The 26,921-nt window shown below is 44.9% G+C and overlaps 1 protein-coding gene across 4 annotated transcripts in view; it reads left to right on the top strand.

Annotated features, from left to right (window-relative positions):
* CDRT4 (CMT1A duplicated region transcript 4) overlaps positions 1-26,921 on the top strand; it is a 60,486-nt gene that overhangs the window by 13,834 nt on the left and 19,731 nt on the right. The window contains exons 1-2 of one of the 4 annotated variants that reach the window (XM_032841326.1): positions 15,262-15,428; positions 20,850-20,917. The exons of 1 other annotated variant lie outside the window; for it this stretch is intronic. The gene's annotated coding sequence lies outside the window, so the exon portion shown is untranslated. Of the gene's footprint in view, positions 1-15,261; positions 15,429-20,849; positions 20,918-20,938; positions 21,006-26,921 lie in introns of those variants that run through there. 2 more of the 4 variants (XM_032841324.1, XM_032841328.1) reach the window with 2 other exon arrangements.

The following is a 26,921-nucleotide window of genomic DNA, read 5'->3' as shown; positions in this document are numbered from 1 at the left end:
GTCATCAGCCGTCACAGGGACTACTCTAGCAGCCTCTTCCATGATCTACCTTCTACCATCTTGACCCTTTCAACCTTCTTTGTGTTGTATCTACCATGACTTCAAAACACAACTCTGAGAGTGTCAGCCCCTGCTTCAAACCTTGATACCTTCCTATTCCTCTTAGGATGAAGACAAAGCTTCTTCATGTGGCTTCTTTCCAGTGTCAGTCCCTGGCAACTCTTTCATGCTCATTTCCCACTGCACACACACCCCCCCTTGTTGAGGGTCACTCCATTTCATGACTAATCATTCTATCCCTTCCCCTGGAATGATTCCTTCTCTTTTCTCTTCACTGTATGGCTTCTACTCAACACTGTCAATTTTAGTTGGATTATCACTTGTTCTGAGAAGTCTTCTCTAACCTTGGATTAACTCTCCACCTTGGTGCTCCAAGCAACGTGAGATTGTATGTTTATTTGTGATTGATTAATGCCAGTTTATAGGTTGTACGAACCATACCTACACTCCCTGAGGGTCAAGCAGAGCCTGTTTTTGCTGATCATTGTTTCTCATGCTGGACCACAGTGCTCAAATAGTATTTGTTGATGAATGAATAAATAAGTGAACAAGACGTCAAAACATCACTGGTGATTTTGAAGATGGTGAATATCCACTCAAGCTTTCATCCTGGGTCGCCATCTTTGCCTTTGGCTTAAGGCAAACAGAGAGACTGTGTCCTTCACTCAGGGAACAGGGACCTGTGTGGTTGATTCAGAATTTCAGAGGGAGCTACATGTGTTGAATCTGTTATTTTCAAATCCTGCTTTTTCGGAAGGCTTACCGACTCAGCTGCAAGTACTCACTCCATCCGTGATCTCATACAGGGAGGGAGCGTTTTGGATTTAAATACATTTGGCTGTTGAAGAATACTGATTGCAAAATAGGGTGACTTCATGCTCATTCCACCCCCCTTAGAAGAAGAACTGTTTTCTTTACACTGGGCCAGCCTGGTGAGAAGTTCTCTGAAGGAACAGAAAAACAGCATTTAAGAGACATCCAGTTTTAGCTTCATAAAAGGACCATTGTAATAGGGGGTTTTACATGTCCATTTGTAATGAAATTTCCATGTGTCTGTGAGAGAATGTCACATCCTCAGGCATTAGGTTTTTCGGTGTGGATGAGGTTGTTTATTTTCCCTTTCCTGGGGTTCGGAGATCCACCTGCCTCTTTCCCTACTGAAGTCCTGTCCTGCATAGCATTTGGGAACCCCACGATCCCCTCTATGTACTTTCAGAGGTAGCTGGAGTTCAGTTGGCAAATCCATTTGTTCCTATTTCCATTCATTTATCATTCAACAAACGTTCAGCGCCCACACAATGGCATAGGCGCTGTATTTGCCACAGAGATTTCCTTGGCTTTCAATGGCTTACTCTTCCTCCTACTAGGGTATAAGCTCCAGGAGGGCAGGGATCTGTATTTTGCTCGCTGTTTCTCTCTCAAGTACCTCAAATAATGCCTGGTGCTCAGTGAACATTTGTTGATTGAATGGGTGCATGACCCTCTTATGTCAAAATATATTCCAGATTCCTTCCTATGTTTTGCCTGCGTAGCATTCAGCATCCATTTCTTCCTCCTGGAGAGACTGAAACCCTTGTTTTCCATGGGGAAAAATCCTCATCCTACTCTCAGACCCTGGGGTGGGGGTAGAGGCCAACCCGATGCCCAAGATTCAAGTCACTGAGACTGGCTTCCAGGTCTTCTGTTGGGATTCCCGAGAAGAGAACCTCTTTCAGAGGACTTGAAACAGGAAAGTTGTATGTCTGTCGCATCTGAGGGCCACCGTAGAGCGACAGCTTGCCTGGGAGTGGAGCCCAGACTGAGGAAAGCAGAGCTTAGAGATATCGAGAAAAAGTGAGTTCTGATGACACTGCTTTTTCTGCTTTAGCTAGTGTCTATCTGTATTAGTTCCTAGAGCTGTTGTGACAAAGTGGGTGGCTTAAAAATCCAGTCACTGGGGATTGAGGCCCACCCTAATGACCTAATTTTAACTTGATTATCTCTGTAAAGACTCTGTTTGCAAATAAGGTCACACACACAGGTACTGGGGGGTTAGGGTTTCCAACATTTCTTCTTTATCTGGAGGACAGTTCATCCCATACCACATCTCTTGTAGCTGATACAGTTCCATAAAGCAAATCCTGTATTTTGCGGGAAGCCATCCAAATAAAGAACAGATATTTCCATTTATTTTCATGTAATTATTCTGTGTAGTTGGGGGGAAGGAGGCTGGAGACAGAACAACCAAACAACAGAATAGATTTGGGGGGAAGAAGGCAGCGTTGTATATTTCTTGAGAGAGAGATATATATATATATGTATATATATATATATATATATATATATACACACACACAGACATAGAAACATACATATATGTATATTTATGTGAATTCTGTGTAATTCTATCATCTATCTACCTTTGTATCTATGTATCTATGTGTCTGTCATCAATCATACTTATGGCACAGAATGTTTCAGAGTGCCCATGTTCTCTTTCTCATGTGTTAATCCCAGGGAAAAAACAACAGAACGACATCTAACCCAACCTGATTACCTCCCCCCCCCAAAAAAAAAAGGGATTCTCCTTAATTCCCTGAATGCTACTAAAGTCTCCCTCTGAGCCTGCTGGTCACCAGGGCCAGCAGCTTGAGATCTGGGAAGAAGGGCAGAAGCTGGAGCTGGGGGCTACCCCAGCATGGGGAAGTTGATGTCATAGATTGGATCTCCTTTGTAGCAGATGCACCAGGGGCTGAACCAATGCATGGTGGGTACATTTTTCTCTTAGGCTTGTTTCTTAGGCAAGCCCACAGCAGAATAGCAAGACTCTCATGCCAGGCACTGTTCTAGGTGCCAAGGATGCAAAAGTAAACAAGAGAAACACGGACTTGGATGTTAAGGAGCTTACATTCTGGTGGGGTTAGGGGACTCTCCATTCTGGGAAGCTGGCCCCATACCATAAGCCCCTGGTCCACATTTTAGTGAGCACACAAGGCGGAGAAAGGTCTTATTTTCATGTTACACTTGCAGACTGTGCCCATGTGCCTGGCATCTCTCCCCAGCTTTCCTCAGGATTTTAGGCCACTTATTCCCTCTTCCAAAAGGACACCACGTCCAGCAATGAGTCTGATTTTTAGTTGTAGTTTTTGGCTGCCACTGTTCTTATAATAATCTATCTACAGCACTTTCTACACCTTGAACCGGTATATACCACAAGAGCCTCTATCCTATGTTTAGCAGCTTTAAGCTCCATTGTGAAGGAAAAAATTTCAATCATTAAATGTACTGCATCAGACATGTCACACATGGGGTGCTTTGAATTTTTTTTTTGGAAAAGTCTTTCAAACTTTCAGGCTGGGCTGTCAGGAAAATGGAAATGACCTCTGCTCTGTCCCAAGAAATGAGAGTTCAGAGTGTCTTCTCACGGAGGGTTGAACAAGTGCATGGATGGCCCAGGAATCTCAAAGGTGCTCTCCGGGATGTGGGCAAAGTAAGGCAGGAAAGACGGTGGGACAGTTGGGTAAGGGTCTCAGTCTGGCTGCTTCACAGCTGTATTGTTCAGGATCAAGCCCATTGGACTCAGTTTCCCATCTAAGAAGATTGAAAAAAAAAAAACAAAACAAAAAACCAAACCCACACAGTTTCATGGGACTGTTTAGAGGTGACACAGAAGGACTCTATGGGGTTTGGAGTGGGCGTCTGAGAAGCAATGCCCCCAGAGTGGGTATTTTATGGGGACTTGCTGCCTTTTCCAGTGCCTGGGGTGGGCTTCTTATTTCAGAACTTTGATCTACAGATGCTCTGAAAGATTAATCCATTGTTGAATGAAAACCACACTGAACTTGATCAAATGATCAGCGCTGTGTTAAGGGGTTGGTTAAACCTATCAGAATTTAGCGACTCAGAGTGTGGCCCTGCCAGTCTCTAGTTGTGTGTCTGGAAGCAAACTGTCTACCCTTTCTGTGCCTCAGTCTCCTGCTCTATAAAATGGAGCACATACCTTATAAAGTTGTTGTTAGTTGCTGAGTTAGCCCTTGTAAAATGTTTATATCAGGGCCTGGCACACAATAAGTTTTTAATAAATTTTAGCTATTATTATAAATCCCCAATTTGGAAAGAGCTCATAACCCCAAGAGTGGCTTTCAGCCGGAGAGGGTGGGTAGGGGGTCATATTGGAATCGTGATATTTAATTTCTGGTATTTATTTATTTGAAACTTCAGATAACATGAAGGATTTCTCTTTTCATTTTTCAAAAGAAACATTAGATTAACAAAAGGTTGCCCTGCTACACAATAAGATTAGGCTTGCCTATCACTGTGTGCAATATTTAGCTCTTGCTCAATATGATAGAGAATAAATTCTATGTCAGATGTTTTCTGCATGTAAATGGAACTATTCTCCATACCAAACCTGGCTAATCCACTCACAAAGAAGAAGCTGAGAGCAAAACTTTTACATTTGCATGGTCCTTGAACAGTTTATGAACATTTCCAAATTGATTCTTTAAGATCAGAGCATCCTTGCAAAATGAAGAGCACAGGTATTACTGCAATCTTTCTTATATAATGAAAAGATTGTGCCCTCTAAGAAGGAGAGGAACATTCCTAAGGCTCCTAGGTTAGTAGGAAGTACCTGGAACAGAAATACTTTCTCCCTGGGGCTTCCAGGGGACCAGTGGCCAGGGAAGAAATATGCTAGGAAGAGACCACTGTTGGACTGGGTTAGTAGGCAGTGACATGCCTTATAGAATTATTATAGGTACACACCATCCTATAATCTAGGGTGGGAAAGGAAATGGAAAGATCAAGTTTTGTCTCCTACAGAAAAGCCACCATCTTTTGGCATTTATCCATCTTAAAGGAATTTGGCAACAAAGTAGGAATTTATCAGCAGTCATTTCCCGAATGCTTTTTGTGTAGGACTTTGATGTATGCATGGGAGCTGTTGGAGGTCAAGAGAGCCACAGACCACTGCAGGGTTCCTAGAGTAGTAAAATGTAGAAATGACAGGTTTCCAAACTCTCTGTGATGTCTTTGATGTTCACAATGAAAATGCAACGCTTTTGATCTCTACATTATGGGTCATCTGGGGAACTGCAAATTCAAGCAATGAGATACCTATCACTGCAGACCTATTGGAAGGCCAAACCCTGGAAGACTGATGACACCAAATGTTGGTGAGAATATAGAGCAAGAGGAATGCTCATGCATTGCTGGTGGGAGTGCAAAATGGTACAGCCACTTTGGAAGACAGTTTGGCGGTTTCTTACAAAATGGAATACTCTTACTATTTGACCCAGCAATTGTGTTCCTTGGTATTGATCCAGATGAACTGAAACCTGTGTCCACACAAAGAGCTGCACACAGATGTTTCTAGCAGCTTTATTTATTATTACCAAAACTACCTTCAGTAGATGAACAGATAAATCGTGGTGCATCCAGACAATGGAATATTATTAGCATTAAAAAGGAATGAGCTATCAAGCCAGGAAAAGACATGTAGGACCATCAATGCGTATTAATTATGAGTGAAATAATCTGAAAAAGCTGCATGCTGTGTGATTCCAACTTTATGATATTATGGAAAAAGTAAAACTATGGAGACAATAAAAAAAAATCAGTGGTTGACAGGGGATGCGGAAGGGAGATAACTCTGTGGAGCATAATGGATTTGTAAGGCAATGAAAACATCCTGGGTAATATTATACTTGATCTTAGCCAAAAGGCTGAGAAGCAATCTGGATAATATTATAATGACAGAAATATGTCATACATTTGTCTAAACCCATAGAATATACAATACCAGGAGTGAACCCTAAGATAAATGATGGACTTTTGCTGCTGCTGATGTGTCAGTGCAGGCTCATCAATGGTAGCAAATGTACCACCCTGCTGGGGGGATGCAGATGTGGGGGCAGGCACTATATGGGAAATCTCTTTACCACCCTCTCAATTTTGTTTAAACTGGAAACTGCTCTTAAAAAAAGCCTTAATTAAAAGTAATGCTTTTCAATATTCTAAGAGTGTCATGCAATATAACTGCACTATTTCAATTAACTATGGGGTTTCTAAAAAATAATTGCTCAATAATGCAGAGCAGGAAGTAGGGCAGGCACATTGTCAACACTTTATGTCTTGGATAGAGCAGTAACTAAAACACAGTTGCTATCCTCAAGAAGCCGTTGAACCACTAGAGTATACAGACGTGAAGAGCCAACAATATTACAATGAGATAAGTATGAATGGTACGTTAGTGGAGGTCCAAAGACAGAGTGGTGAGCTTTGCCTGGTGGAATCAGAGAAGGCCTCCCAGAGGTGAGATGCTAGCATGAGTTTGGAAACTTGGGTAGAACTTTGCAAAGTAGAGGAGGAGACAGCATTCCAGATGGAGGGAGCAGCATGCATGTCCCTGATGTAGCTATAAATGGTGAGCATTGTGGATTGTCACACTGATACCACCTACTTGGGTCATAGGGAAATTCTGTAATGCAGTTTTAGTTCCCATGGGGCAAGATTTTACTTTTACTTTCATGCCTCCAACCCCTTGTGAGGCACTTGAATCCTTCCTCCTCCTGCTTGGTTCTGGGGAGTGATGCATGAAATAGTAGATGTTCTGAGTTAATGGGTCAGTGAGGGTTCCCAGCAGAGGCCATCTCGATGCAGTTTCTCTTCCTCTTGGTGCTCTAGGACTCTTGGTTCAAAGAATCTGTTCTTTCTCCTGTCTAGCCTCCCATTCCCTCTGCCAGCACCCTGGGTAACTCCCGAGTTTCTTCTGAGAATGAGAACTTATATTAACACTTACCAGTGAAAAATGGAATTAAGTATGTGGATCTCTTGCAAAATAAATTACGTAAAGCATTCCAAAGATAAAAGAAATTCGGATGGGCTTGCCTGCTATTCTGGATAACTATATTATAAGATTCTTTCTTGAGTTGAAAGCTGAAGGTTGACTAGGTGAGATATGTCTTGGGCTCCAATTTGATAACGCGATCCAGAGCTGGGGGTTTTGATGCATGTCTAAGGGAAGAAACCAGGCAGCCTGGACAACTGGGAATACCAGAACTGGTAAGAAAGTGCTGGAGGAACTGGTGGAAGAAGATTTGAGTCTATGTGGCTTGGTGTGTATTACTGCCTTTGCTGTTTGGCATTTCTTTTAATAACCTAGCAACTGCCATGATTTGTTGAGAGATCTGCTCTCTTGAGTTGCTGACCTCAGAAGGGAGAACATGGAGGAAAAAAAAAAGAGGAAGCATATCTCAGTCTATCTACGTATTTGTCTTCTGTCTATCTAGATCTCTCTCTAGTTGGCCAGCTGTCTGATCTATCATTATTGGTTATTTATTATGTGTATGGTTCATCTCTTCCTCTTCTCATCTAATCTTTGGGATGTATTTGGAAAGATAATTCAGCAGGTTTCCTTTTAAGAAAAAACAGTTTTTACCCTACGACCCAGCAATTGCACTAAAAACTGGGTATTTACTGTCCTGCCTAAATACTGGATATTTACCCTAAAGATACAAATGTAGTGATCGGAAGGGGCACGTGCACCTGAAAGTTTATAGCAGCAATGTCCACAATAGCCAAACGATGGAAAGAACCTAGATGTCCATCAACAGATGAATGGATAAAGTTGATGTGGTATATATATACAATGGAATACTATGCAGCCATCAAAAGAAATGAATTCTCTGCATTTGTGACCACATGGATGGAACTAGAGGGTATTATGCTGAGCGAAATAAGTCAGTCAGAGAAAGACAATTATCATATGATCTCCCTGATATGAGGAATTTGAGAGGCAGGGAGGGGGTGTGGGGGGGTAGGGAAGGAAAGAATGAAACAAGATAGGATCAGGAGGGAGACAAACCATAAGAGACTCTTAATCTCACAAAACAAACTGAGCGTTGCTGGGGGGAGGGGGTTAGGGAGAGGGTGGTTGGGTTATGGACATTGGGGAGGGTATATGCTATGGTGAGTGCTGTGAAGTGTGTAAGCCTGACGATTCACACACCTGAACCCCTGGGGCTAATAATACATTATATGTTAATAAAAATAATTAATAAAAAATAAAAAGAAAAAAACAGCTTTATTGAGCTATAACTCACATTCTATACAATTCACCAACCTAAATTGTACAACTCAATGGTTATTTTGTGTATTAACAGAACTGTGAACACATCCCCACAGTTTTAGGGAATTGTCATCACCCCAACAAGAAGCTCAATACCCTTTAGCTGTCACCTCCTCGATTGTTCCATTCTCCCCCACCCCCCTGCTCCGTCCTTGGCAACTACTACTCCACCTTCTGTCTCTGTGGATTTGCCTATTCTGGACATTCATATGAGATGGTGTCTTTTGTGACGGGCTTCTTTCACTTAGCCTAATATTGTCAAGGTTTATCCATAATAGTAGCTATTTTTCTTAAGAAGCCCTTATGAGTCAGGTGAGACATAATAAAATGTTCTCCCTGTTGTTGTGTTTATGGATGTAGGGAAGCAAACTCTGCATGCCCTATTGCCCAATGAAGTATTATTGAATTAATTTTGTCTTATTTAAGCTAAGGTGTTAGCACTGAATCTCCCACTAGGTTTGGGACACGAGTCCCGTCTTCCAAAATGAAGTACTGGTAAAGTAGGTATGTTCTGGAGCCAAATTGCCTGGATTCAAATTCTAGCTCTGCCCACCCATCTCATTGCTACTTGTGTGACCTTGAGCAGGTCACAACCTTCCTGAGACTCAGTTTCCTCCTCTGAAAAATGGGGATTAAAAATTGTACCTAATTTCTAGGGTGGCTATGAGGACCAAGTGAGATAATCAATGTGAAGCTCTTGGCATATTTTGCCTGGCTCCTGATAAGCTCTCAAGAAAGGCTGACAACCATTGTCATTAATTTTTCAATGAGTGACAGCCCATTAGGCACATGACAGCTATACTGCAATATAAGTTCATCGAAAGACCTATGATCAAAGAGCCCTGGGGCACAGTGAAGGGCCAATTTTGTGCAAGGTAGGGACCACAATTTTGTGCAAGGTGGGGACCAGAGGGAGGGGAGGATTTTTTTTTCAGGACTGTAGCCAAGGTCCAGACCTACTGTTGTATTTTAAAGATTTTCAGATTCAATGGCTTTTGAGCAGACATTCACCCCTACCACTCCTTTATGAAGTAGGCTCATTTGTTTGGTATATTTATGTTCCTAGCTTGCTCTTCGAGGCCATAGAGTTCTATGTCCCATTGTGGAAGATGACCTTTGACCCGAAACTTAAAGGCTGGCTCTGAATTAGCTAGAGAGGAAGCAGAAGGGGGCAGGATGAGGGGGTGGGTATTTCTTACGGACCTACTTGAAAGTATGCAATCCTACCATATGATTAGTGATACTCTTTTCCATACATCCTTTTAGTTTTAGTTTAGTTTTTCTATAATGAACAATTCATGCATGCACGTGATACAACAAACTACGGAATGAAAAGCACATTCCCATCTTTGGCCTGTGGTCTTCCTTTCCTTCCTTGGTTGCTCTTGGAATTTTAGAATTTTGCAGCTCTCCAGAGGCCAATCACCGATACATGTCCAAACGTCTAAACATGCATCTATCCCCTCTCATCCCTTTGGTTTTTTTCTTCCCCACAAGGGCAGCACTTTGAAAATATTTTTAAAATAAAAAGTGAAGAAAACCCACAAAAAATGAAAACAGAGCCCAGAACCCTGTGGTTTTGTTTTTTGTTTTCACTTTTATTACAGAATATTCTCCAGGGTACACATGAACAGAGACACAAGTACAATGAACCCTCTCATATCCATTGACCAGCTTCTGCAGTTACCTACTTTTGCCCATATTTTTCATGTATAACATGCTTCCTTTGATTTTGCTTGCTTTCCCTTGGGGTTATAGTATATTAAAGACCTTGCATTTTTACCCAAGTATTTATTGTGATCATTGTATATAGAGATTTGCCTCGTTCACTTAAATAGAGCCATAAAATTTCCATTACACAGATATCCTATATTTTAATCAGCCCACCTCCCCCTCTTTGAGCAGCATTGAGTTCTTTTGCAGGCTCTTGACATCATAAACAATGTCACCAGATGCATTTAGTTTAGGCCATTGTGTTATTATTTGACCTTACCCATTCTCCTGCCTAGGAAATAGAATTATATTGTAGAATTAGTATTCCCCATCAAGAGCTGCAAGTTCTGTACATAGTTCAGTAGAAAAGACATTGCATTGCATTTTGCCACCCCACTCTCTTGATGTGAGTTTTATCAGCTAGGATTAAGTTCAACTGGGAGTGGCAGGAAATCCTAAACAGTGGCTTAAGCCACATAGAAGTTCATTATAGAAGTTCATTTCTGTCTCATGCGAAAACCTTGATGTACTGGGTCCAGAGTGGGAGGGGCCCTCCACAGTGTCAAGAACTTGAGCTCTTTAACTCGTTGTTCTGCTGTAAGTGGCTTCCATTCCCAAAGTCATCATATGATACAAAATGGCTGCTCTAGCTCCAGCTATCATGTCTGTATTCCTGGCAGCAAGAAAGACGAAAGGAAAGGACAAAGGTACACTCCTTCTTTAGGGACCTTTCCTGAAAGTTGCACATACCACTTCCACTTACATTTCATGGGCCAGAACTTAGTCTCATGGCCATCTAGTCGGTAAATACAGTCTTTATTTGGGGGTGGATGGGAATTCAACTAGAAATCAGATATAATCATTGCACAGCTAGTGTGTGAACAAGGTGCTGTGGGAGCTATCAATATGCCCAAAGGGAGATCAGGAAAGGCTTCCTAGAGGAGATGATACTGGAGCTTGCCTAAGACAGGCAAAGTTTGCTTTTTATGAGATTAAATAAAAATAAGCTGGGAATTAATGAGAAATTCAACTTAAAAAAATTGAAGTTGTTTCCAAACCTTTCTCATTTTCTAAGAAATTCCGCCTTCAGTCCTCAGCAAGAGTTACTAGCCCAATTCAGGAATTGTTTGTTGAGTGGATGAATGAACGAATCAAGGGAAAGTGCTGTTGGGAATGGACTCCCGAGGCTGAGACTAGGCGTAGTTACTGTGGGAGACTTTATTTTCTGAAGATAGCCATGACAATCACATGCTCTTCTGCAGTTTGTCCTTGTCATTGCTCCAGAAGGTGTGATCTATTGCACCACCCTTGTGAATCTGGGAAAATGATGTGATTCCTCTGTCCAATAGAACAGGGTAGAGGTGATGCTGTGCTAGTTCTAAGGAAGTCCTTAACTGGGCTTGTGGTTTCTATCTCCTGCCTCTTGTGACTACCATGCTGGAGAGGAGCCCAAGCCACGTGGACAAGTCTGGAGAATGAGACACCATGGGGAGAGAGAAAGGAAGGGAGAGATTAGGGAGCATCAAGATGCCAGACAAATTATAAAGAAGTCATCTTGGAAATAGACCTTCTAGTTCCACTGCCCTGGCTGACGCCATGTGGATTGGAGAACTGTTCAGCTGAGCCCATCTTGAATTCTGGACCCACAAGTGTTTAAGTGAAATAAATGTAGCTTGTAGTGCAACCATGGATCTCTGGAAATCTGCCTTGAGACACAATGTTATGGTGTATGTTTGGTTGTTCCTGGCAGGGTCCTGCAGGAAGGGCCTATGGAGAACATCTGGGGAGGGCTTCAGATGTGGCCAAACATAGCTATGAGAGTGAGTTTCATGTGGCATCCAACAACCTTCTGCACCAAAAGGAAGAGGACTCTTTATAGAAATTGTCTTACATTTTAGATGCACCCAGAACAGCCTGTCATAAAAACAGGAAGGGAGCTATCAAGCACATCTAGGCTCATGTCAAAAGGACTCAGGAACCAGCTTGAAAAGGTTCTGGCTGGCTAGAAAAGGGACAGTTTGAGGATCTGTAAGAATAAGGACTGCAATGGATTGAAACACTTCAAGTGTAAGTTCATCACAAAACCCAAAAACTTCAGTCACTTTTGGAGCATGCAAATATCCTGTTTATTATTTTGAAGACTGATAAATAAGAGAAAAGAAATCCATGACTTATTTGTTCCACTTTTCCCATGTACTGAGCCTCAGTGTAAGCAGTGTTGATGAGAAATGTCTTCTTATAGGTTTAGTCTGCATAAAAAACAGAGAAGGAATGGTAAAATTAAGATATCATCAATTTGAAACTCCTGATGAAATAACTTTTCTTATCAGCAATCATTAGCAGCTGCTAACATCACAAAAACAGAGACAACTTGGCATTATGTCACTTCTATTTACCATACTGTCTATGGAAAAGTGAAACTGGACCCAGTCCAGGCTTTAGATCTTATGGCCAACTCATAGGGGACAGAGGAACCAGTTAAAGGACACCATGGAGATGTCATCTGCATACACTAGACTGTAGGAAACTCATTCTTTAGCAAATAAGGACACAATAGGAGAGAGGGAAGGGGAACCTGTGCAATAAAAGGGATATCAGCTGATTGAAAGGCAATTGTGATTCCACAACCCCTCATGGCCATTATGCCATTCAGGACATGCTTTAAGCTTCAGCACCGTTGCCAAGTATCAGTTCTTTCTTAACATGCTATCTGTGTTCTTGAGAGAACTAGATTGTTCCAGGCCATGTCACAGGCCAGAGGCAAGGCAGTGGATTGCCTGGTTTGATTTGTCCACTTTTGGCTTATTCAACTTGAGAAACAGGGCTGTAGGGGACCTTACTAGGAGAGGTTGATGTGTGCTGCTGTTTAACACTCTGGATGCAAGCTGGGGACCCACAGGGAGAACTGATAAACTTCTGACCCAAAGTACTGTTTTCCCCGAGATTTTCTTTTCAGGTTTCACAGAAAATCCAAGTGTGTGGGCTAAAGAGATACATCTGAGTCCACTTAGTTAGTGATTTGGGGAGTAGTGAGGGGAAAGAGTAAGAGAATGTAATAGCATGTAGGAGAGGTGGGAGCTGGGGGTCTGAGCAAGCCCACTATGGATTCTGAGTGGGTTCTTACATTGAGCTGATGCAGAGAGCTAGTTGGTTTCCCCTTCTGTATTTTTTTTTTTTTTAAGAGAGAGCAAGAGAGCATGAGTGAGGGCAGGGGGAGGGGCAGAGGGAGAGGGAGAGAATCCCAAGTTGAGGACAGGCATGTTCTCGCTGCACTGAGTATGCAGTCCAGTGTGGGACTCAATCTCAAAACCCTGAGATCATGACCTGAGACAAAACCGAGAGTCAGACGCTGAACTGACTGAGCCACGCTGGGTGTCCCCATTTCCCCTTCTTAATGGCATAGACTGTGGAGTTGGCACATCTGATTCTTCTATTGAGGAACTGTGTATCTATGGGCTGCTCACTTGACTTCTCCGTGCCTCAGTTTCTTCATTTGTGAAATGGGGATTAAAAGAGTAGAACCTATGTGTTAGGTCCATGTTGAAGATTTTGAACCCTGGATCAGTTAATGCATGAAAAGTTGAGAACAGTACTTGGCACAGGGTGCATGCACAGGTGACTGAGAGCTAGCTCTTGGGCCCCCTGTGTACCTTAACTCATTCTGCACTGAATGAAGGGAAGGAACCATACTCAGCATCAGCCTGTTGGGAGATGACAAGGAGGGCCAGTGACCAGGCTGGCGAGGTACACTGAGGGACTTTGGCAGCCTATGAGTATCTCCAGACTGGTGAGCACCAGGGCTTACATTGCACACTTGCTTGGCTTGTCCCTCTCACAGCCAATAGAAGCCAGTGGGTGAGCCCAGATGCACATCGTGCTGACTCGTGGGGAATTTGCTGCCCACAGAGGAGGGAAAAATGCACCTCCCTAAAGCCAACAAAGGCCAGGCCAGCCCTGTAGGAGGAAAATAACTCAGGCTATAGATTTTCTTTCCAAGACTTGGAGTTTCGCCATGAACAACATAGACACGGATGTGATTAGCATCATGGCCTCTTGAAGCACCATCTGTGTGCTGTCAGGTGGCAGGACTGATGTCACTTCTCAATATCACTCTGGTTCTTTAACTGATTGGTTCAGGGACTGCCTCCCAGCTGGGTCCCAGCTCCTGTTACCTGCAGTACTAGACCTATAAGTACCTCAAACAACTCCTTCAAGCTGCCTAAGACTTTAAAAGTTTCATCTTTGGAGGTTCTTGTGAAACCATGGGATATGGTAGGTCACCTGCCATCGCCCCGCAACTCTAAACTAGCCCTGCCCTTGATCTTTGGATGCAATGATGTCCAAGTCTTCCCTAGATTTGCCAGGAGAGAGAATGAAACGTTCCTAGACCTCATTTCCTTTCTTGCTCATGCATGCCCTAGAGCATCTCCAAACAGCCAGGCCAGGGATTCTGCATCCTTATTTGGAGTATCTTCCATGATGTCTGAGGAGAGGTTGGAGCCGTGGTCCCACTGGTGTGGGAGTTATGGGGTGGAATTGGACGCAAAGACCTGATGTCAGGACAGAGCAAGGTGACAAGGGTGTGAGTGGGGTTTGGGTCATGGGCAGTCAGGAAGGGTAGGCTTATGTAATGGGCAGGGAGAAAACATGTTGGAGGTATTACCAGAAGGGCCAGATAGCTCTGTAACAGACAAGTCTAGCCTGGCTCTGGAGCTCCATCCCAAGTTGATATATGCAATGACACCTCCATGTTTCCCAGCCGGCTCTGTGCCTGTCCTCCTTGAATCTCGGAGGATATTTCAGAGTTGGGGTCACAGGTGGGGTTAGAAACTGCATACCCCATTGCAAATATGGACAGGTCACTGGAGTGGAGGGGAGGGGGCTGATTCCAAACAGCTTCCTGGTGACAGCAATTCTCTCTCCTGTTCATCCAAAGAGCATTTTGTTTCAGAGGAATGTCGTAAGGAGCTTGCTGGAAAGGTAAATTCTTGGGCTCCACCCTTCAGGTACTGAATCAGAAACTCCAGGCTGGGACGGATAATCCATGTCTTCATAAGCTTTCTAGATGATTCTGGCACCAAGGAACTTGACCACCAGTCTCATCCATCTCTGTACCTGGCCAGGTATTGTGCAGAATATGTGTGTGTTAAAATGAAGAAAATCCATGTCTCATTGGCTCTCCGGCCATCAGAGACCCCAAATGAGAGATCATGCCCGGCACATAGTAGGCATTTCACTAAGGGGGACAGGAAAGATTGTTCAGGCACCAGGGTTTGAGGACTGTGTGGCTCACCGAGGAGGAAGAGAACAAGACAGAAGATTCATGGGTGGGGAGCATGGTGACTGCTGATGTCACAATGCCCCCGTTTACCCTGACGTCAGGACCACCTGAGAGGGTGGCAGAGAAAGGATGGCTGGCTGCAGTGAGAAGATCAACAGGGAGGTGGGATCGAGGACTAGACTATTTGCAGACAAAATATAAGCACCAGGCAGGAGAACCACCAGGGAACTGGAGGAAGCATGAGGAATCACCGAGACCTCTCAGGTAGGCGTCTGGGTAGAGCAGCAGGTGTCTCTGATGGGGACAGTCCAGGGTGACAGGGAAAAGGCACACACCCAGCTACCAACGGGAAGGCAGGTCCTTCACGGGAGCCTTCGGTTTGTTTGAGGATTCCGAGGATGTCAGGCAGTGTTTTTCCTGAGTGACTGCCACTTCTGGTCTCACACCCCGCTGGGATTCTGTCACACATACTGATGTCCAAACTCCACCACCCAGATCCTGATTAACTTTGTTTGCTGAGGGCTCCTGCGTGGGTACGTTTAAAAAAACCTGTCAGGTGATTCTACTCCGTCGTCAGGGTGACAATTCTGCTTAAACAGGAAAACAAAACACACACACACCACACAATACACCCATGTTTTCTCCTGGGCAGTGGGCGGCAAGGGATCGCGTGTCACATCCCCAGAGATGTCTGGCCTCTGGACAGAGCTCAGCACCAAGAGAATACTAAGCTAGGACTGGTAAATGCCTTCACTGTTAAGAACCTATAGGAACCTATACGGAAAAAGATCAACAGCCTTCTTAAAAAAAAATAATGAATATTCAAGTGGCTTATTTAAAAATAAGAACAGGGTATAAAAGGTAACATTAAATAAAAATAACACTCAGGGGGTACCTGGGTGGCTCAGTCATTGAGCATCTACCTTCAGCTCAGGTTATGATCCCGGGGTCCTGGGATCGAGCCCCACATCAGGCTCCCTGCTCAGCGGGCAGCCTGCTTCTCCCTCTTTCTCTGCCCCTCTCATGTGCTCTCTCACTCTCTCACTCAAATAAATCTTAAAAAACAACACTCAGTAAACCTTAGGATCAATGCAGGTACTGCGGTGTAGACGGGGTAGCAAGAACAGGTGCCTCTTTGGGGGCCCTGTGGTGGTATTTCTGGTGGCCACAGCCACAGAGACTACTCTATGTTGGCCGCTCGGGTTTTGAACCTGCTTGAACTACACTGAGCCAGTATGAGAGCTGCAGAGAGGCAAGACTACGGGAAGCCAGAGTTCTTGGGTTCAAATTCAGACTTTGGAGCACTTATTCCCTCCACTTTAGTGGACATTATTTCAGGGATGTCTTCCAAGGGCTTGCAGCTGGGACTCGTGCAGGGCACACGGAACTTGTGTTCCACTGGAACAGTGTTCCAGCCCTGCATAAGCCCTGGTCTGCTCCCAAGGGCTTGCAGCTGGGACTCGTGCAGGGCACACGGTGGCTTCCTCCCCAGGCTGTGCAGTGTTCCAGCCCTGCAAAGCCCTGGTCTGCTCTGGATGTAGGATTCTAGCAGCTTTTCTTTTTTTTTTAGAAACTAGATTTTCTTTTTTTTTTTAATATATATTTTTAAATTTTATTTATTTATTTGACAGACAGAGCTCACAAGTAGGCAGAGAAGCAGGCAGAGAGAGAGGAGGAAGCAGCCTCCCTGCTGAGCAGAGAGCCCGATGTGGGGCTCGATCCCAGGACTCTGGGATCATGACCTGAGCTGAAGGCAGAGGCTTTAACCCACTGAGCCACCCAGGTGCCCTGGATTCTAGCAGCTTTGCTTTGCTCTCTTGAGTCCGCAGGCTGAGCCACGACTGGCCCTGGGCTTCCCTCCTCAATCCCTCTAGTCAGACTGAGAGCCACTTGGGTGCCATATTGGAACCGGTTTGTCAGTGTGTGTGTGCATCTGTGTGTGTGTCTCTGTGTGCCTATATGACTGTACGTTGGGGTTTGTGTGTGTGTAAGTGCGTGTGTGTGTCTGTGTGTCTCAGTATGTGTGTAAGCATGTGTTTGTGTGTTTGTGTCCCTGTGTGTGTCTGTATATGTGTGCCTCTGTGTGCATGTGTGTATTTGTGTGTATATATGTGTGTGCCTGTGTGTATGTCTCTGTGTGTGTATGTGTGTGCTTGCATGTGCGCACGTGTGTGTGTCTTCGTGAATGCCTGCCCGACCCCCACTTTTTGGAGTCCCCGATCGCTGTGACTCACGAGTCACCCCACTAGCTCCTTCCTGACCAGTGGCTGTCATGGAGCTGTGAGGATGGACCTTGGGGAGTGAGGAAAGAGCAGCAGCTGGTATGGGCCATTCCCTGGGGAATTTTGACTGAGAAAAGGAGAAAAATAGAAGTCAGGGAAACTTGGGGTCAAGAGAAGAATTTTCTAGAGGCGGGGACTTGTGGCGATGTTTGAACGCCGAAGGGGAGGAGCAGAGGACAGGGACACTTGGAAAAAGCTGGTGGGGAGGCAGGGCAGGGAGCGAGGCTGGATGGGAGAGGCTGAGGAGGATGGGACCAGAGGCAGGAGGAGAGACGGATGTCCGCACACACTGCTCTGCTCCCAGGACTTGTTACCATGCTCGGAGATGGCAGGGTGCTATCACTGCCAGGAATGAGTTCCGACCTGCAAAGGAGTGGACAAAGCAAGCTTTGAAAAGGCAGCAAATGCCCAATGAGGTTGACATTTTGCTCTTGTACACGTGCAAGCTCTTTTCCTCATCTCATTCCTGCCAGGGCCAAGCATCTCCAACTCTGTGCCCCTTCCCGTTCCTTTACCCTTCCCAGTCTCACCTCCATGCTCATCCTTATCTCTGTCTCCAACTCTATGCCCACCCCTATCCCTTCATGCTTCCCAAGCCCATCTCCATGCTCATCCCCATCTCCATCCCTAACCCCAAACCCATGTCCATCCCTATCCCCATCCTTATGTCTATGCAATTCCCACTTTGCCAGAGAAATAGGAGGGCAAAAGAGGTCAGTAACCAGCCCAAATTTATACTGCTGGCTAGCCAGGTCCAGCACTAGAACCTAACACCACCTGACACCGATGCTTCAAGCTCTGAACTCCCTTTGGGTCCCTGGTCCCTGGACCCTATATGACGTCCAATCCTATTGCCTGCTCGACCTCCTAACATCACTTTGCTGGATCCTGACGTGGTCCTTTGCTGTTCAAACTTCAGCCAGTCTGTGCATCTCAGCTCAGACTTCTGTGCCAGCTACTGACCCCTGGCTGGCTCCTAGCCTTGTTTCTTCCCCAGGACCTCATGGGACTTCCCCAGTCCTAGTTTCCCCCAGGCCACCATATAGCTGATGACAGGACAGACAGGCAGGTAGGACAGGCTCTGAGGAGGGTGTCTAGGAGGAGGTATTTTAAGTTGGGATGGACCACCTTCGTGTTCATGGCCTACAGCAAATGGTGGGGACTCCACTGCAGAGAGAGAAGAAGGGGCTCCACAGGGGGCAGGGCTTGAGGAATCCACCATCCAAGTGACAAGGAGTGCCCAGTTGGGGCCAGATGCCAGGGATGGGCAGCAGGTCAGGCCTGCTCCCTGAAAAATACTCGGCCTACTTTGATTTTCAATTTTCATTGTTTATCTCTAAAATAAATATTTATTTTACCTTTATATTTTTTAAGGTTTTTAGGAACACGGGAAAGAATGATTTTGTTTTTGGTTTTAGAGGCTTACTTTTGGTCTTAAGGAGACAAGGGCCAATTTGCTAATTATAGCCTTGAAGTCACTGGCTGATGGCCAGGCCTTCTTTGATTGGTGCAAGCCACCTGCGCTGCTTTTCCAGGCCCTGTGCTCTTTTGCTAATGGGTTCTCTGGCCAAATGATCCATTATTTTACTCATAGTCAGGAAGACCCAATCCTCCCCCACCCTCTGCCCCCTTGTTTCTGCATTACACCAGATCTTCTGTATTCTCTCCTATCCCCATCTTCCAGTATAAGTCTCCCCACTGATGCCGAAGAGAATCGTTCACAGGTGTGCACACACAGCCCCCCATACCCACCCCCACCTCACCCCTCCTTTTAGCAACTTTTGCCCCATTTCTACCTGTCCCTTCCACTCCCTTCCCCTGCTATCCTTATATCTTAATTATTAAGAAAATTTGAAATATACATCAAGTGCCCAAAGACATCCAGCCTACCTCTTTGTGACTTTCCGGAAGTGGACACCTGGTATCAACACCCTTGTCAGGAGGTAGGATGCTGCCAGGCCCCAGGACCTCCCCACCCGCTTCCCCTAGCCCATCCACTCCTGTTACTTATCTCTTCTCTAATCCTCAGAGGTAACTATTATCCTGAATTTGTGCTCATCACACCCGTCCTTTACACTGAGTAAATGTACTTCTAGACACTGCATTTTGCTAGACTTCTTTCGTTCAGTATTATGTTTGTGAGATTCATTCAGGATGAATGCACTCAAGAGTCCCCTGTTTCTTTCTGGTGCTACCTGCCATTGCGGTCAATGGATATACCACTTTTTAAAATCCTTTTTATTCTAGGTGGCTATTTGGGTTCTTTTCAATTTTTGGATATCACAAGCATCACAGTTAGAAACATTTTTGAGGGGCACCTGGGTGGCTCAGTGGATTAAAGCCTCTGCCTTCGGCTCAGGTCATGATCCCCCGGGGTCCTGGGATCGAGCCCCGCATTGGGCTCTCTGCTCAGCGTGTAGTCTGCTTCCTCTGCCTGCCTCTCTGCCTACTTGTGATCTCTGTCTGTCAAATAAATAAATAAAATCTTAAAAAAAAAAAAGGAAACATTTTCGACCATGCATTTTCCTGTTATGCATTTCTGATCCTGGGCGTGCAATTGTTAAGTCTAAGAGTGATCCTATGTCTGTCTTTAGCAGATGATGTCAAATTGTGCTCAGTTTACATTCCGCCTGGCAGCGTTACGGGTGGTCTCATTACTCTCCTCTTTTTCCACTTGGCATTGTCCGTTTAAAAAATTGGGGCGCCTGGGTGGCTCAGTGGGTTTAAGCCTCTGCCTTCGGCTCGGGTCATGGTCCCAGGGTCCTGGGATCGAGCCCCACATCGGGCTCTCTGCTCGGCGGGGAGCCTGCTTCCTCCTCTCTCTCTCTGCCTGCCTCTCTGCCTACTTGTGATCTCTGTCTGTCAAATAAATACATAAAAATCTTTAAAAAACTTGTAGACATTCTTGGGCATATAGTGGTATCTCTCTGAGGTTTTAATACACATTCCCCGTGGGTTGAGTACCTTCTCATTTGTTTATGGTGCCATTTGCATATTGTCGTTTGTGATGAAACTATTCAAGTTTCTCTGCTAATTTTCTGACTTTTTTTCCCCGTCTTTTTCTTATTGATTAGTAAGGTTTAAAATTTATTTTTATATTTATCTTTTTAAGATTTTATTTTTAAGTAATCTCTCCACCCGCTGTGGTGCTCAAACTCACAACCCCGAGACCAAGAGTCGCATGCCCCACTGACTGAGCCAGCCAGGTGCCCCTAAACATTAAAAAAATATATATTCTAAATACAAGCCCGTTTTCGTTGTATGGAAGACCACAATCTTCTCAGACAGAAGCTTGTCTTTTCATTCTCTTCATGGCATCTTCCAGTTGAACAGAAATTCTTAACTCTAAGAACTCTTTTTCTACCTTGAGGGCATGAAGATATTTTCCTCTGTTATCTTCTAGAAGCTTCACTGTTCTAGTTCTAACAAGTACAACCCACCTGGACTTGAGTTTTTGGGTATTACGAGAAGGCAATTATTTTTTCAGATGGACATCAAGTGATCTAGCACCATTTAATGAAAATACCGTCCTTCACTGGCTGCTGCAGAGAGCCATTGGGTAGGTCTTATCTGAGCTTTCTTTCTTTCTTTTTTTTTTTTTTTTTAAGATTTTATTTATTTATTTGACAGACAGAGATCACAAGTAGGCAGAGAGGCAGGCAGGGGGCAGGGGCGGGAAGCAGTCTCCCTGCTGAGCAGAGAGCTGATTTGGGGCTCAATCCCAGGATCCTGGGATCATGACCTGAGCCAAAGGGAGAGGCTTTAACCCACTGAGCCACCCAGTGCCCCTTGTCTGAGCTTTCTATTCCAAGCAATTGTCTATTGATCCACGTTGCACCTTGTAGACAATGCCCTTCTACAGTGTCTTAATTATTTGGGCTTTTGAAATCCAGCATAATACGTTCCTCAAGTTTATTAGTCTTCAAGATTACCATCTCTATTCTTAGCTCCTTTTATATCTAAATAAACTTTAGAAATCAGCTTGTCAGTTTCTATAAACACTCCTGTTGGGATTCTCTTTGAGATCACATTAGATCTATGGCCCGATTTTAGGAGAATTGGCATTCTTGACAATGAACACGGTACCTCCTTTGATTTATAGGGATGTTTAAACATGTCTTTTCAGTAAGGTATAGTTTTCCATAAAGAGGACTTACACATCTTTTGTTAGATTTAGTCCTAACTTTGAGGTCTTCAAAACAATTGTACACAGTATCTTTCTAGACATTTTATTTTATGTTTATGGCAGATGTTTAGAAATGCAAATGATTTTGATACGCTCTCTTTGTATCCAAAAACCTCGCTAAACTCACTAATGCTAACCATTTATTTGTAGATTTGTTTGGGTTTCTAGATAGGCAATCATGGCATACTAGTTGGGAACACTAGTTTTAGAATCCAACTGACTTGGTTTTGAATTCTTTTTTTTTTTTTAATTAACTAATTTATTTAAAGTAGGCTCTATATCCAATGCTGGGCTTGAACCCACGACCCTGAGTTCAAAAGTCTTATGCTTTACCAACTCAGCCAGCCAGGCGCTCTATTGGTTTTAAATTCTAACTTCATTATGCCCTCGATGTAGGGACTTTGAGAAAATGGCTTGATTTTTCTGAGGCTGTTTCTCTGTACAAAGTGGTGATGCTTTCTCGTAGGTTTACCATAAGGAATAAGTGAAACGAAGGATAATATGTCACCCTGAGGCAGTGCTAGCCTACATGAGTCTCCATTTCTGATTTGTCATTACTTTCCTTATCCTCAATTTCCTCTTTCCCATTTAATTCCATAGCTCTCCAAATTCTGGCTTTTACCCTGTCATTTTACAGAGTCGCTCTCATAGGTGTGTTCCTAGTGCCGACTTTAATGGATGGTCCCATTGCAGATGCCAGTTTCAAGTCCCAGAGATCACCTGTACGTCGGGCTAACTGGCCATACATTTTGGATTTCCTACATCGGGTTGGATAATTTGCCAGGATGATTCATGAAACTCAAGAAAATGCTTTACTTATGTTTCCCTTATTAAATAGGATGTAGTCAGGAACAGCCACATGGAAGAGATGGGGTGGGAGTGGCACAGAGCTTCCACGCTTTTTCCAGGTCCCCCACCTTCCCAGAAAGTTGATGTATTCACAATCCTGGAAGCTCCCTGAACCCCATCACTTAGGGATTTTCATAGAGATTTCATTTCATAGCCACGATTGGTTAAGTCAATTGCCATCGGTGATTGAACTCAATGGCCAGCCCTTCTCCTGTTCATGGAGGTTGGGGTGGAGCTGAAAGTTCTAACCATCTAATTACCTGCTTGGTCTTTCTGGCCATCAGCCACCATCCTGAAGTTATCTAAAGCTCCCCCCTGAGCCATCTCATGAGCACACAAGAGACAATAATTTCCAAAGGTTTTAGGAGGTTTGAGCCAGGAGTAAGGGACAAAGACCAATTAAAAAAAAATTATACCATAGTCTCCTTGTAGATACCTTCTCTTGGCTTTTTGAGTCTACTCCCTTGGTTCTTCTTCCTCCTCTCTGGGTCTCTTCCCAGTGTTCTCGTGGGCTCTTCTTTCTTCCCATTCCTTAAATATTGATTTATTTCCCCCCATGGTTCAGTTCTCATTCCTGTTCTCCATTCAATCTTTGACCTCATCTTTTTACCAAATCTGTATGTGCAGGGGGGACCATTGCAGGTGGAGAGAATGGCTGCAATTTGGTGAGTTCAAGGACAGAGAGAAGGGCAATGTGATTGGAGTGGGAAGGGAGAGAGAGAGAGAGAGAGAGAGAGAGGCAAGTTTCATAGGAGTTTGGATTTCATTCCAGGGTTATGTGGAAACCGTCCAGGAAGGATGTGAATGTGGGTGCATGTTTAGAAAGACCACTCTGGATGCTGTGTGTATAAAATAAACAGTATGGCATTAGGAATAGAAGCAGGGAGTCCAGTTTGGAGGCTGTGTGAGTGTACTGGTGGTTATGGAGGCAACACTGCAAATATTTAATCACGTGGATCCTGGTGCCCACGTCCAAATCCTGGATCTTCCACAAGAGGTACGGCTTTGAGCAAGTCACTGAGTCTCTCTGTGCCGCCATTTTATCCTCTGTAAGAGGCCATAATAGTAGCACTTAACTCCTAGTTTTGAAGGCTCAATGAGTTAATATATGTAAAACATGGAACCATCCTATGAGTTATTATTATTATTATTATTAGTCATCATGATAACATGGAGACAAAACAATGGATTCAGGATATTTCTACAGGTTGAATTGACATGACTTGATGATACATTGGATCTTAAGGATGAAGGGGAGAGGAAAAAGACTCCCTAGTTTTTTTGGCAAAAGGTTTGTTTGGAGTGCTGTTTAGTAAAATGGGGAAGACCAGGGGAGGAGCAGGTCTTGGTGTGTGTGTGTGTATGTGTGTGTGTTCAACCTCAGTGTTGAACAGGGTAGTTCTGACCCATCCATAAAACATCCAAGAATTGATGTCTGGCAGGGTGTTTGATATATGAACCTGGAGTTGAGTGTTCATAGAGGCTCTGAGAAGAGCTCAGGGAAGCCTGGAGACACACGTGTGGGAGTTGTGGCACAGCAATGGTGTTAGACGAGGAGGGTGTGCAGATAGATGGAGAGAAGGGCACCCAGGACAGAGCATGGGGCTCTCTCGCATTAAAGCTAGAACAGAGAAGCAGGATCTGGCAAGGATCCTTGGAACAGTGGGTTGTGAGGCGGCAAAACTAGGAGAGAGAAGAAGTCTGAGAGCGGCCATTGGGATCCATTGCTGCCAACAAGTCAGACAAGCTTGTACTAAATGCCAAGTAGATAATTGAGTCTGGCAACATGGAAGCAATTTGTTGAATGGACAAACAAAATTTAACTTCATCAGTTGGCCAGTTTATTTAAAAATCAACTCAGTTAGGAAGTCTGGTTGTATCCCCTCCTTGATGGCCAACAAGGATTAACGGAGGGGGGGATCTCCAAAGACAAAAGAGCAGACAGCCTTCCACAAAGCAGGGTGGTTGTTGCCTCATAAAAGATCCCACCTGCTTCATCGCTCATGAGTAGAGAAGCAGCTCTCACCTCTCCTTCAAAATAAAGTTTTAGGAACCCACCAGGGACCCAACTGATGTGAAAAAGTGTTTCTGAAACTGGAATCAAAAATTTCCAGGGACACCACAGTTTGGCACAACTGTTCTGAATCTAGGAGCATGTTAAGACACTATGTCTAAGCCTTTCCCAAAGCAGACCATTAACCTTTTAAATTAATCTTTTCCCTATTATCCAGTAAAATGTTGGCTGTCAGTTCAGTGATTCTCATACCTCGGTGCCCATCAGCATTGGCTGAGGTCTCATTAGGGCGCAGGTGGCTGGATGTCATGCCACAGTTTCTGATGCAGTTGACTGGGGTAGGGCCAGAGAAATTGCATTGCTGACAAGCTCCCAGGTGATACCGCCACCACCGCAGCTGCTCTGGTGCCAGGAGCACCCTTCCCAACCCCTGGTCTTGTTTATATGCTCCCTGGCTTATATGGGGTCCCTCTTGTTCACCCGGTTCAGTAGGAGGAGCTCAATTCGTATTAAGTGAGGGGATTAAATACCCTTTCTGTGGATCCCTTGGAGTTGAGGAGCAGGGTGAGTGTCGTGGTCAGGGTCAAGGACACAAGCTGTCATGTGACTTGCTGTTCCCCTAAATTCCCCAGCAGTCCTGCCATGACGTCTCTTCTCAGACCTTCCGGGGGCAAAGTTGCCATCTAGGGCTCTCTGCATTGTTCTCCTTGAACTGTTCCTAACTTGCAGTTTCTGTCCTACACATTATCAGAAAAGTTTTAGCAGCTCGTTTCAAAACTGGATCTACGTGGGTGGAGTTTAAGACAGAATTTGAGGCAGAGGGACACAGTGACACAAGTGATTTAACGTGTAACGTCTTTCTTGGATCCATTATGCAGCCCCTGGGTGAAGCCAGTCCTTCCTCTCCACTCTCCAGAGCCAGAGGAGATGGGGTGGGGACTTGACACAGGGCTTTGGGGAGATGGAATTAGTTAAGTCTCAGTCCAAGTGGGGTGAACACTGGTGACCACATCCCATAGAGCACACACGTCTTCTGGTTAGTGGCGCTGCACCCACCCTGGGCAACAGAGCCTTCTTTCTTCCTCGAGGAAAAGTGCCCCTTTCACAGCCCGCCACAGGCAAAGGAAATGGAAAATCCCGGAGCATCCCAAGCCCCTCTTGTTTCCAAGGGCGCTTTGCCTCCTGAGCCTCTCCCAAGTTCAGTGACAGGACAGGGCCTTTGCAAGCAGGCTGGGTCTGACAGGGAAGCAGTGAGTTCTGTAGCTGGAGGTGGTGGGCGGCACTGCCCCTGTTTGCCCCAGAGAGGAGAGGCCCTGCATGCTGGCCTCCCAGCCTTGACCACGTCTCAATCAGAACAGAGCTCCGGAGCCCCTCCTGGCCCTCCTGGGCCGTAGCCCCAAACAGAGCAGCATAGCGATGGCTTTTCTGAGAAGCTGCTGATCTCAACCCAGTCTCTACATTCCTGGATGATGAGGGAGGGATTCCAGTGTTTGCTTTGAACAATGTTTTCCTGTGTCTGAACCGACTGGGTGTTAAATTCTTCCAGATTTCTGGCTCCATGTTGCAACTCCAACGGGACAGAAACAGGTTTACGGCGGTTGGCAGGGGAGCAAAAGCAGGGTCCGTCTGGGCACCTTCTGCATCTAGAATTTCCACTCGGTGGACGGAAAGACTGTCAGCGCCAGGTCTGTGGGCTTTGCGCCTGGAGGAGTTTGTTGTGGTCCCAACTCAGAGCCCCGGGCTTGTGCCTTTCACATTTCCCACCCTAGAGGGCAAAAGTTAGCTTTTCTTTCTCAAAACACAGCAGGGAGTGAGAACAAGCTGAGTTTTGAAGGTCAGGCCTTGCAGTGTTTTCTCTGTTAGTATAAACCCAGAAGTTGTGCGCATAAGGAATTCATTTGGTGGGATATTGGGAAATCAGAGTGCATTCCAGGTTCTGGGGCCTGTGGTATGAGGTTTCAGAGATACGCAGGAGGACATAGCTGGACGGGAGACGGGAGACCCAAATCCTTAATTTTACACAAGGAAACTGAGGCAGAGAGACGCCTAGAGACATGAGGGCTAGAAAGTTGGACTGGAAGGAACTGTCCCCAGCAGAGCTGAATGGATCTCTCAGAACCGCAGGGGTTGGGGATTGTGGCAACTTGTAACTACTGGTATTACTTATTGCTTAGGAAGATGACCACAGGACCGCATGGGGCCATGGGAGACATTCTTCATTAAGTGTTGATAAGTCAATAGTTTTAAAGATAGAGCACTTCAGGAAACTAACTGGATCCATTTCAGGATAAAGGTGTTCTTCATTTCCACCAGCCACAATAAACAATGTTTTCATTCTTGTGTTCTGAGCTGATGAGCAATGCAGGGGGAACCCTCCTGGGATCCCACAAGGACTTGATCTCTGTAGAGTTCTTGGTGAAGCTTAA

This window comes from Lontra canadensis, unplaced genomic scaffold (genome assembly GCF_010015895.1).
Source record: "Lontra canadensis isolate GAN:19392208 unplaced genomic scaffold, GSC_riverotter_1.0 scaffold122, whole genome shotgun sequence".
Taxonomy (NCBI): Eukaryota; Metazoa; Chordata; class Mammalia; order Carnivora; family Mustelidae; genus Lontra; species Lontra canadensis.
This window is presented reverse-complemented; position numbering and strand designations above follow the sequence as displayed.